We start from the raw sequence: 10,807 nt of genomic DNA, 5'->3' as shown, positions 1-10,807 counted from the left end.
GTAGCATGTGTGAAAACTAGAGTCTTGCAGGTCTGTTGCTGAGCATTTGTAGAGTTGATATTGTTTGTACATATATGTTGGTTGGTAGTTTGCTTCACACGTTTTCCATGGTTTTAATACCATTTTTTAATGTATTGTAGGGTATTTGTGTCTGAGTTGTGTTTATTTCAGGGTTGTTACGGTCATTAAAAACCTGGCAAAGTCATGGAAATTCAAAATGCTAATTCCAGGCCCTGGAAAAGTTCTGGAAAACGATATTTTTCCCAAAGTTTTGGAAAAGTCATGGATATTTAACTAAAGTTGCATCAAATATAATTTATATTTTATCTAATCGCCGAAATAGTAATACTATAATGATAATACATACTGTATCGTATAGTAATGAAACGTGACATTTAATTTAACTGACGAGGAGTATTGCTGGTGAGAGATTTAAGTTGCTTTAGCGTGTAGAAGCTAGTAACCCTATTGGATTTGTTTTAGATAGGCACAACATGTTTCATATGCAGACCTTATTTTCCTGTTCCATGTCAAAATAAACCATTTTCAGTGGTACCGCTGAGAAAGAGTAATTGTTTTGGTCATGGAAAATTAGGTAAAGGTCATGGAGAAGTCATTGAAAATCATTGGTGAAAAAGTGTATGAACCCTGTTATTTAAGTTGTATGCAAAGATTGCAATGTGATGAAAATGTGATTTATTGTTGGTTGGGACATCAGGGGTCATGTTGCTGATTTCTTTGTTCCACTAGTTGGCTATGTACGTTGACATGTGTATTTTACAGGCTTAAGGGGTTCAATATAAATAGTGGGAATAAAACGATCATATTTATTATAGGCCTTTATATTTATTTGATGAGAATAGACTCTTATACTTCTAACATGCTATATGATTATAAAGCTGAACAATTATTTGCCTTTCAGGTGTCTAAGTTATAAATGCATATGAACAATGTGTGACAAAACGGTCCCAGAACTCAGAAAGTTAGGTTCATGAAATAACTTCATGCATTTTAAAATATCAATTTTGTTTCAGTTTGAATATAATCTGTTGTGCTGAAGAGTGGTCGTCCAGGCTGTTGGAACTGGAAATATGTTCATAGTCATCATGAGGCTGTATAGCTAAAATCCAAAGAATGTCTGCTAAGTACATACACAGCTTCATAATTTTTCCACATTGCTTAGCTATTTTTCTTTCCATTCCTGACCTTGAACCTCACTGTCTTTTATTAAGGGTCTTCTTAACATTTTCCAGTGGTTTGTTAATCCCTTTAAACTAGAGACAAAGTTTGGAACCTGCACCTTATGATTTGAAACCACACAAAGCTAATGTAGCATTTACATATTTGCTACATGAAGGCAGGAAATACTGTATAAATTGTGGTAATTTTTTATAAGAAATAAAAGATTAGAAATACTTTTGATTCTGAAAGCCTCATGACCTTAGCTTTAACAGTAATCAATGACATTATAACAAATCAGTTGTTGACTTGAAATGTACTTCTTCTCTGTCTCTATGACAGGGGTGTCCAAACTCTTTTCACCGCGGGCCACATACAGAAACATATACGAAGGGCTGGGCCACTCACTAGAGGTGAGGTACTGTATATTGCCTCATACGTTCAGTTATAAGTTGGAAAAATCAATCAAATCTAGGTAAATTATTCTTTACACTTGAAAATGCTTTAAGAAAAAAACAGCCTACATCACAGCTCTCCATACAGTTTCATTTATTTTGTTACAAAAAGTGTTGGCAGGTCATTCCTTAAAACAGAAGCTTCAGATTGCTTATAATAAGAGGAAATATGAAGGATATATTTCAAGGTTGTTATGTACATTTGTTATTGGGCTTTTTTCTTTTCAACTTAGATTTGTTAGAAAATGTTTTCAACTTGAATTGACTGAATTTATTTGAAAATTGGGCTTGTTAACATATGAAGGTAGATATGGTGCAAAATGCGAGAGCGTGTAAAACCTGATGTGAGCACTTGCAGAAAAAAAATCTGAGCTTGTGTGCATACATTTACACTTGTATAAAATATCCACGTATCTGTGAACCAAATTTGAAGTCACAGAAGAAAAAAAAAAGTTTTGTAGCTTGTATAAAAAAAATGAACTTAGTGATGAAATGTTCACTTGCAGAAAAAAATATATTTTTTAAATATAGTTTCCATTACAACTGCAACTTGGTTATTGCAACCTCTCAAATCAGTCATTACAACTTCACGAATTTGCTCTGTGGCAGTATAAATCGACGAATCTGCGGCCTTGACTTTTGCTACACTTCTTGCGATGAATGTGTCGCTAAAGTAATTTTCACCTGTTAGAATATCTATCTATCTAGCTATCAGAATGACGAGGCGCAAGCTCGGGTCAGTCACACACAAGTGACTACTGTTAAGATTAAATTAAATACTACTTCTCCAACCTTGTACTTTTCTCCAGAGTGCCGTGGTTCATTGTTTATTAATGTGTTACAGCGGCATTTACCGACCGCTGCAGTGCTGCTCGTCCACTGGAGTTTAGTCATCCGGTTCGACCTGACATGGCTGTGTGACTGACCCGAGTTTGCGCCTCCTCGTTCTGATAGCTCCGCCCCTTCGCTCCAACCCCTCTTCCTCCCCATGTTCCTCCCCCCACATCTACAGGTGAAAATTACTTTAGCGACACATTCATCGCAAGAACTGTAGCAAAAGTCAAGGCCGCAGATTCGTCGATTGATACTGCCACAGAGCAGATTCGTGAAGTTGTAATGACTGATTTGAGAGGTTGTAACAGGTTTTACACACTCTCACATTTTGCACCATATCTACCTTCATATTAACACATGAATACTGTTTAATATATTTGAACATTTATATTTAAGAAGTACAATACAAAACAAGCTTTCATTTGCAGGCCATATTTCATTATACAATTCAAAATGGGCCGCATTTGGCCCCCGGGCCGTAGTTTGGACACCCCTGCTCTATGACTTCTTAATATTCTGTGACCGGCAGCCTGTATCTCTTATCCTCTCACAGTGCTCAAAGTACATTTGACAGTTTGAAATGAAATCCACAAATGCATTACAGCATATTGTATTGCTATTCCCCTAACACACAGTATAAGGGGAAAAATAAAACTTGAAAGACTTATCATTCAACCAGTGCATCAACCTTACCCTCTGCCTTAAGCATAGTGAGGAGGCTAAAGGAACCGTTAAAATTAACCAAGTCATAAACATTATAACAAAGCTGTTGAGATAGGAGCCTTTGATGGAGCTATTTATGTGCTTCTCTGTCACCAGTACAATTAACCTCCTAACTAACCTCAGGTTTTTGCCTGACAAGATAGCGTAGGGCCTTCAAAGGGCTGGGATCCGCTGCTCTCCTCCAAAATAAATGACAGTGAAGCCATAAAGAAGCTTGTGAGCTCTGGAAGCTCTGCCCCCCCCCCCCCCCCCCCCCCCCCCCCCCATCTATATCTCGTGTTGAACCACTTTGGAGTTGATAAAGCCCAGGGATGAGTTGGACTGCTGTGATATTCCTGCCACATTCTTCCACATAAAGTTCATTGTGACCAGGGCTCTTTTCTTCTCGCCCTCATCTCCTCTTCTCCCCCCTTCTTTTCTCACTCTCTCTTATCAAGCCTGGCAGAAGCAGACAGTGACTTGAATTAAGCGCTGGTCGGGGGGGAGCTGCTTGGAGCCGATAACAATACAAAATGGATTTTCTCAAACAGAGAAAAACAGCTGTCTCCATTATTTGAATGCTTCACCTTTCCCCGTTCCATTAATTGGCTCTTTGATCACAGGCAGAGGTGCACAGTGACTGATAAGGAATAGGTTATTAGTAAAGTAGCCTGGAGGACCAGGAGGCGGCCGGCTGTGCCGGGCTGCAGGAGATGAGATAAAGGCGTGGTAATGCCGGCGTGAGAGAGTGCCGGTGAGTGATAGGGCCGTGCCGGCTGGCCCTCGCTCTCGCTTTGGCTCACGGGCGACGGAAAAAGAGCAGCAGCAGGACGAAGTGTGATATAGCAGCTAATGCGGGACTGTGATTCAGCTTGTGGGGGGATAGAGCGTGGGATTTGATTCCATAACGGCTTGCTCCTTTAAGTGTAGATCTCTCTCTCTCTCTCTCTTCCTTCCAGTCTACCCCCCACCTCACCCACTCTCACAAAATCAAACTGTGTGACAGGAAATTTGCTCTGCGCTTTTCATATTGGCCCGATATGTGGTAAATGTTAGGCCTATGATAGCCCTCGAGGAGAAGAACTAGAAGGAGGGGGTGCATTGACATTACCCCATCTAGGGCATTTAAAAAGATGGGCGGCTCCTTTGATGTTGCACTGAGCTAAATTCACTGCTTTAAATCTGATGGAATTTTCACTATAAGCCTGTTTATGTATTTTCTCACATTCATGGACAAGGGGCGATTTGCCACACTTCTCAGCTGAGGAAAGGCATCTTGAAGAAGTCACTATCTTGTAATCCTCTCTCTCTCTCTCTCTCTCTCTCTCTCTCTCTCTCTCTCTCCTCTCTCTCTCTCTCTCTCTCTCTCTCTCTCTCTCTCTCTCTCTCTCTCTCTCTCTCTCTCTCTCTCTCTCTCCTCTCTCTCTTTTCCTTCCTTCATGAAATAGGGAGGGGACAAGCAGGGTATTTGTGTGTTGTAAAGCGTGGTAAGAAAAGAGGGGAAGTGTTGATATTAAATTACCGAACACAAGGTTATCTAGTTCCTGCACATGGCTAGGCTGCCCTGGGCCAAGGGTAATCTGCTAATAGCGTTCACACCAAATGACATTATTAAGGAACTGGGCCCATGTGTCAGGCCTCTCTCTGGCTCGCTCTCTGTACATCTCTCTCTTGCTTGCTCTCGCTCTTTTTCTCTGGTCTCAGTCACACACAGGGAACAGTAGAGAGAACAAGAAAAATAGCTAAAGAGACAGGGGGGCAGAGATAGATGAGGAGAGCTGGAGGAAGAGATAGGAGTGGAGAAACTCAAATGAGAGAAAGACGGAGGGAAAAAAGGGAAGCATGTGGAAGTTGGGGCTCAATGGGCTGAAATACATTCTATTATCAGTGCCATTTGTTTGAAAATGGCCTGCAAATATCCTATTTTAAAATGATTTTTGACTTTTTTTTAAAGAGAGCATATGACAAAACACCTGTATGTTGGGAATTGTGACCCGCCAAACCACATTGAGGAAGGTCGTCAGAGTTGAATTAGGGCTAGTAAGTTAGTCAACCAGAGGGGGTAACATGCAATAAAAGCAGAAGGGGAAAACTTGCCATTGGACCAGAAAACACTACATTTTCTGTCACCTTACATGTCCTCCACAAAAACACACTATGCTTCCTTGTGCCCCTGGGGGATAGTGAAAACTCACTGATAGGATTCAACAGCAGATACAAAAATCTTTATATTCTTTGTGTTTTTTTACACTGCCTGCCCACTTCTTCAATCTCACTCTTCGCCATGGCAGCATCCTGTAATCCAGCGTGCAGTTATTGTAGTTGAAACAGCCACAGTTGTTTCACACAAATGGAAATGAACATTCAAGTATAAACAGTTTCAGACACACATGCTTGTTCACTGCGGAGGGAAAAGAGCCTGGAAATTAAGATCACATCCAAAAGTGTTTTATACGGTTCATAAGTTCTAACATTTTAAACGGTAAACTTCAAACAATCTCCTGTACAAAGCAAACAATAAATCGGAGGAAGTAGGATAGCAATCCATTGATTACATCATTAAAAAAGTGGCTTTGAAACCCTTATAAAATGGGTTATGCTGCCCTTTTGCTGTGCTAAGGACTCCGTTTGACTTTCTCAAATTCTCATCAAACTGTTCAGGACAGACAAGCTGCTTAACCTCAAGAACTGGCAGACTATCAAGCACTGCTTTATCATAGCAACTAACCTCTTGATATTTGACATTGACTTTGTGAGCAAGTATATGTTTTCCCTCCTGCATGTGTGTCTGCATGTGTGTGTGTGTGTGTATGCATGGGTGTTTAAGTGCCAAAGTGAACATCTTGCTAGGTTGTGAAGTCAGGAGGTCTCTTCCCATGCAGGCAGCCAGTCGAGAGGAGTGATTGATGGCTAATGAGGGCTGGATGAGGAGCCGGGGCCAAACATACTGTATACTGCCTACTGTGGCTTTACCACATGATGGATGGCCCGCTGTGATACAGGGCCCACACATACACATGATGCTGCTCTGAGCGTATGCGTGGACATGCTTCTATGTGGGCTCTGTGTGAGAGTGTTGATGTAAGACGTGCATATTGATGTGGAAAGGTTCATTTACAATTTTTTGTCGTTTTATGATTGATTTAAATGTGTTGAATGAGTGTTTTTAATGCACCAGGTAATACACTTTACTCTGACTGTGCAAAAAACACTGACATTAGCTGATTTCCATGCTTCACTACACTCAGTATAGTAACTTTGGAAGCAGTTATCTCACGTTGTATTTTCTCCCATAAGCCACTCTAAAGCCACTGAGCCAAATCACATCCTAAAACAGTTTACCATGACACTCAGTGGGACATCACACTCCATCAGTCATCTTGTTTCCCACTGTTTCCCGCTCAGTGGATCCATCCCATACCATTCAAACACCACACAGACTTCTCCTATAGACGCCGCATGGAGCCTCGTATAAACCCTGCAACATATGGATAGTTGAGAAATCCTATTTTATCTTCCAGGTTAGTTCGATCGGTGATAAATTGGTCCTCACAATGGAGTCTAACCTTGACTGCAGTGTTTGTGCATTCAGAAAAACAGACGGAGACTAAAACATACAAGTGATTAGGGCCGCAACTAACAACATTTTCATCATTGTTTTTAGATAATCAATTCATTATGAAATCTATGGAAGGTCAACTAATGATGAGCATTTCCCAAAGTCAGAAGTATTGTCTTTAATATTGATAGACCAACACACCAATACATAAAGATATTACGTTTACGATTATTTAAAGCTGGAAAAAATTGCAGATTTTAAACTGAAAATCTATTAAATTTGTAAGTTCATTATAAAATTGATGCCAATTAATTTTCTGTTGATGGACTAATTACTTATTTGACTTATTGTTTTAACTCTACAAGTTATAAATGTGCAATGCTTTACAATAAATAACATCAGTGGCGTCTAGAAAATACCCAATAAACGTCAAAATAAAAAAAGCATAGTCAGTTTTCTCTCTCTGTGACCTCAGGCAGTATTGTCCTCAACTCATGACATTATTCAGCATATCTAATGTTTCTGCATACATTCTGAGCAGTAATAAATAAACCTGTCCATTAACCTAATGTGCAAATAATGGCAGTGTTTCCCAGAAATAACTCATTCTAAAGGCACATGGAGTTCACTATTAAACATGAGTTCAACTTAACTAAATCATACATTGGAGCCATACATCAGGAAGTGTAGTGACTGACTGTTGGCCACATTGAGCATTTAGAGAATATGGGACTGCCTGTGATGTACAGTGTCTTTTACCGTCCTGAATGAAGCACCGGAGCAGGGCTGTAAATCAGCAGGGACTATTTTCTTCCCTCTCAATCTTCTCCGTTAGCTTCTTTTATTGGTTCTTCTGTACAACACTGTTTTTCCAGTTCTTACACACTCAGAGATGTACTCATGTTAATCATGTAGAGGACACAGATTAAAGTGTATCCTTAAAAAACAGGTGTGACTGATGAAACCACGGCAACACCATAGATTATTACTGCTGTCCGCACAGGCAAGCAGACGCCATAAGCACCCGGAGCGCTCCTGCGGAAATTTATAGCTTATTCCTGAGCATCCTTTACACCCCCTGGCCCCTCTTCCATCCACCCATCCCTGGACCTCTGTCTCCCCCATCACTCCTTACACAGCACCCCCCCCTCCACCCCTGGCTTCCCCAGCTGTTGTGCACCTGGATACTGGCCTAAGAGAGGGATGGGAATGCATGCCATCCATCTCTCTGAGGAGGCATGTGAAGTGTGTGTGTGTGTGTTTGCAGGGTTTGCTGGAGCTTTCTTGAATTAAAAAGACATGGGAGGAGTTGGGTTGTGATGGGTATAACTCAATGATAGGGTTTTACTACTTAACAGACCCTGCAAAAATGGTAGTAAAAAAAAAACCTGTGTGCTTGGAATTCGAGAGTCCTGTTACTATATCACAATGTTTAGGCGGATGCAACTAAGGTTTTTTTCTCTTTATCGAACAATGTGCAGTTTCTTTTCTAGATTAATCTATTAATGGGTAAGTCTATCAAATCTCCATCCTAGTTTCTCAAATTCCAAGGTTCAATTGTCTTATTTTGTAAATCCAAAACCCAAAGATATGACTCTTTTATGATAATTAAATCAAAGAACAGCCGTACATCTCAATATTTAAGAGAATTCAAATAGTATTTTTCTGATCATTCGCAGGAAAACTTATTTATTTAATCCATTTTCCAAAAAAGATTATTTTTCTGTCTTTCGATCAACTTAGTAGTTGACAAAATCATTGCAGCTCTAACTGTTCCTACTGTGTTGTAAATATATTTCCAGTGTGCTATTTTACTAGTTATGTTTGTCCTGGTTTTCACAAATAACGTTTTTATATTAATGATTTGACGAAAGTTGAAGAAAGCATGAAAGTATCACTGGAATATTAATCACTTCATTAGGTCGTCCCTGTGGACAATATAAGATGAATTGATTCCAGTGTTATGTATTAATAAGAATTAAAATGACAGAAGCACCACAGGCACATCAAGCCATCATCTTGATTAAAAGCTATATTATTGGTGAATGATTTGTTTGTGGAATCAATTTTTCATTCTAAATGTCATATTTAGAGTTTTGCATTGCAGATTGGCTGAGATATTCTCCTGAAATATACATGGGACTTCTCTGCTCTCCCATGGCACACAGATTTGATTGGTGTGAGAGGGAAGGAAGATGGATGAAAATCGTCTGGGGCTGGTTGTCTGGAGACCAGGGGGAGGTTGCAACGTTGTTCTTTATCTGCGTGAAATGTCTCAGATCGGAAATGGCAGCTCCCTTATGGATTGAAATCCAGACACAAAGCGCATACTAATGAGAGAACTGCACACAGAGAGAGACATAGGGAGAAGACGTGAGCACTTTGCAGCAACAGTTATTCAAACATACGGAAACAAACTGTGGTATTAGTTTAGTTTAGTTTATTTATTTATTTATTTATTTATTTATTTATTTATAGTGTCGTGGACAGTCCCCATCGATGAACTGTCACAAAAACAGTAAATGGAGCAGCTTTAGCCGACATGGCTAATTTCCAGCTGTTGTCCCCGGCCAGATGGTAATAGACACCCTTAAAATCATAATATATCAACAGCATTAGTTATAAAAAATATAAAATAAAAAGGATGAAAGACAAGTAGATACAGGCGAAAGGATAAGAGAGGATAAAAGAGAACAATAAACAACACGCGTTACTACATACAGTACATGTCACATATAGCACATCACAATCACATAACTGAAATAAACCTAAAGTTAGATCAACTGAACAGTAGTGCTAGTCATGTGTTTGTGACCTGTAGTAATTGTTTCTATACATAGTCATTCTTCTATATCAGAGGATTGAAAAGACAGCCCTAGGCTCTGACAAATTAGAGAGACTTAATAAGGAGATCAGTGAATGTCTTCATCAAGCTTTTGTGCCTACTTTTTTCAAAATGTAATACAGCATTCGGTACATTAAGTAGTGTGTCGATACAGAGTTTTCAACCACACTGCTAGCATAAGCAGTTAAAACCGTGCCTTAATTTGACCGTTTATCCTAAGATTCTTAATTTCAATAAGTCTTCTGACTTTGAATCATATTTTGAGTATCAGTATTAATCTGTGACAGCAGTGTTTCCTGGTCACTCTGTTGATTCTTATATCCTAAAAGATCTATATGACATCTAATGTTTCCTGGTGTGTTCTGTGACTTAGTTTACACACACTCTCTGATAATGATCTGACCAAAAGTTAAGTTTAGTTACATTTCTGTAACTGAACTGTGCTGAATGGAACCTCTTTCTTTTTAGCAACCACATACATCTGATAAAAAGTTAATTAACTGTCTGTCTAACTCCACAGCTTTCAGTTGACCGGCAGAGAATTGCTAAACTTTGTTTGTCGGCAAGTTCCTTTTCATTCGTATTTACAAAGTATCCCTGCGGTGTCACATAACTTGTTCTCTTCTGCCTCCCACACACATCCACACAATAAACAGCTCTCATTTTTATATCATCACGTACGATCACATTAGTATACAACTTTAACTTTCCTTTAAATGGTAATATCCAAAAATGAGATCCCATAGGACTGCAACTGCGAGTAGTTTCATTTTTTTTTTTTTTGGTATATAAAATGGCAAAAATAGTAATAAATGTTCATCAGACAAAAAACAACTCCATTTTCTTTTCCTTTTTAAATGAAAAATGACTTCTAGTAATATTCGATTGAATATCTTATAATGTCTAAACAGCTCTAAATCCTATTAAGTCCTAGTTCCAACTCCTCTCTTCCATGGAGAGGTACGTCGGGCTATATGAGGTCAAATAACTGAGAGGGTCATAAAACTATTTCCTCCATCAGACCGTCTCTCTCTCTTTGTGTTTCTTCGCTCTGACATCTTGGATTCATCTTTCCTTGCTGTTCATCTTTCTCTACCGTTCTTTTCCCTCCTGCGTCATCTTGAATTTATAGTTTCATCTGTTGCTTTCTTCTCTGCTATCACTCTTGACATCTTGCATTTAGAAGTCCACCCTTTAATATTCTACCAAGTTGGACTAATATTCACTTCGTCA

Source organism: Trematomus bernacchii, unplaced genomic scaffold (genome assembly GCF_902827165.1).
Source record: "Trematomus bernacchii unplaced genomic scaffold, fTreBer1.1, whole genome shotgun sequence".
Lineage (NCBI taxonomy): Eukaryota > Metazoa > Chordata > Actinopteri > Perciformes > Nototheniidae > Trematomus > Trematomus bernacchii.
The sequence above is the reverse complement of the archived record's forward strand: the minus strand, read 5'-3'. Positions refer to the sequence as shown.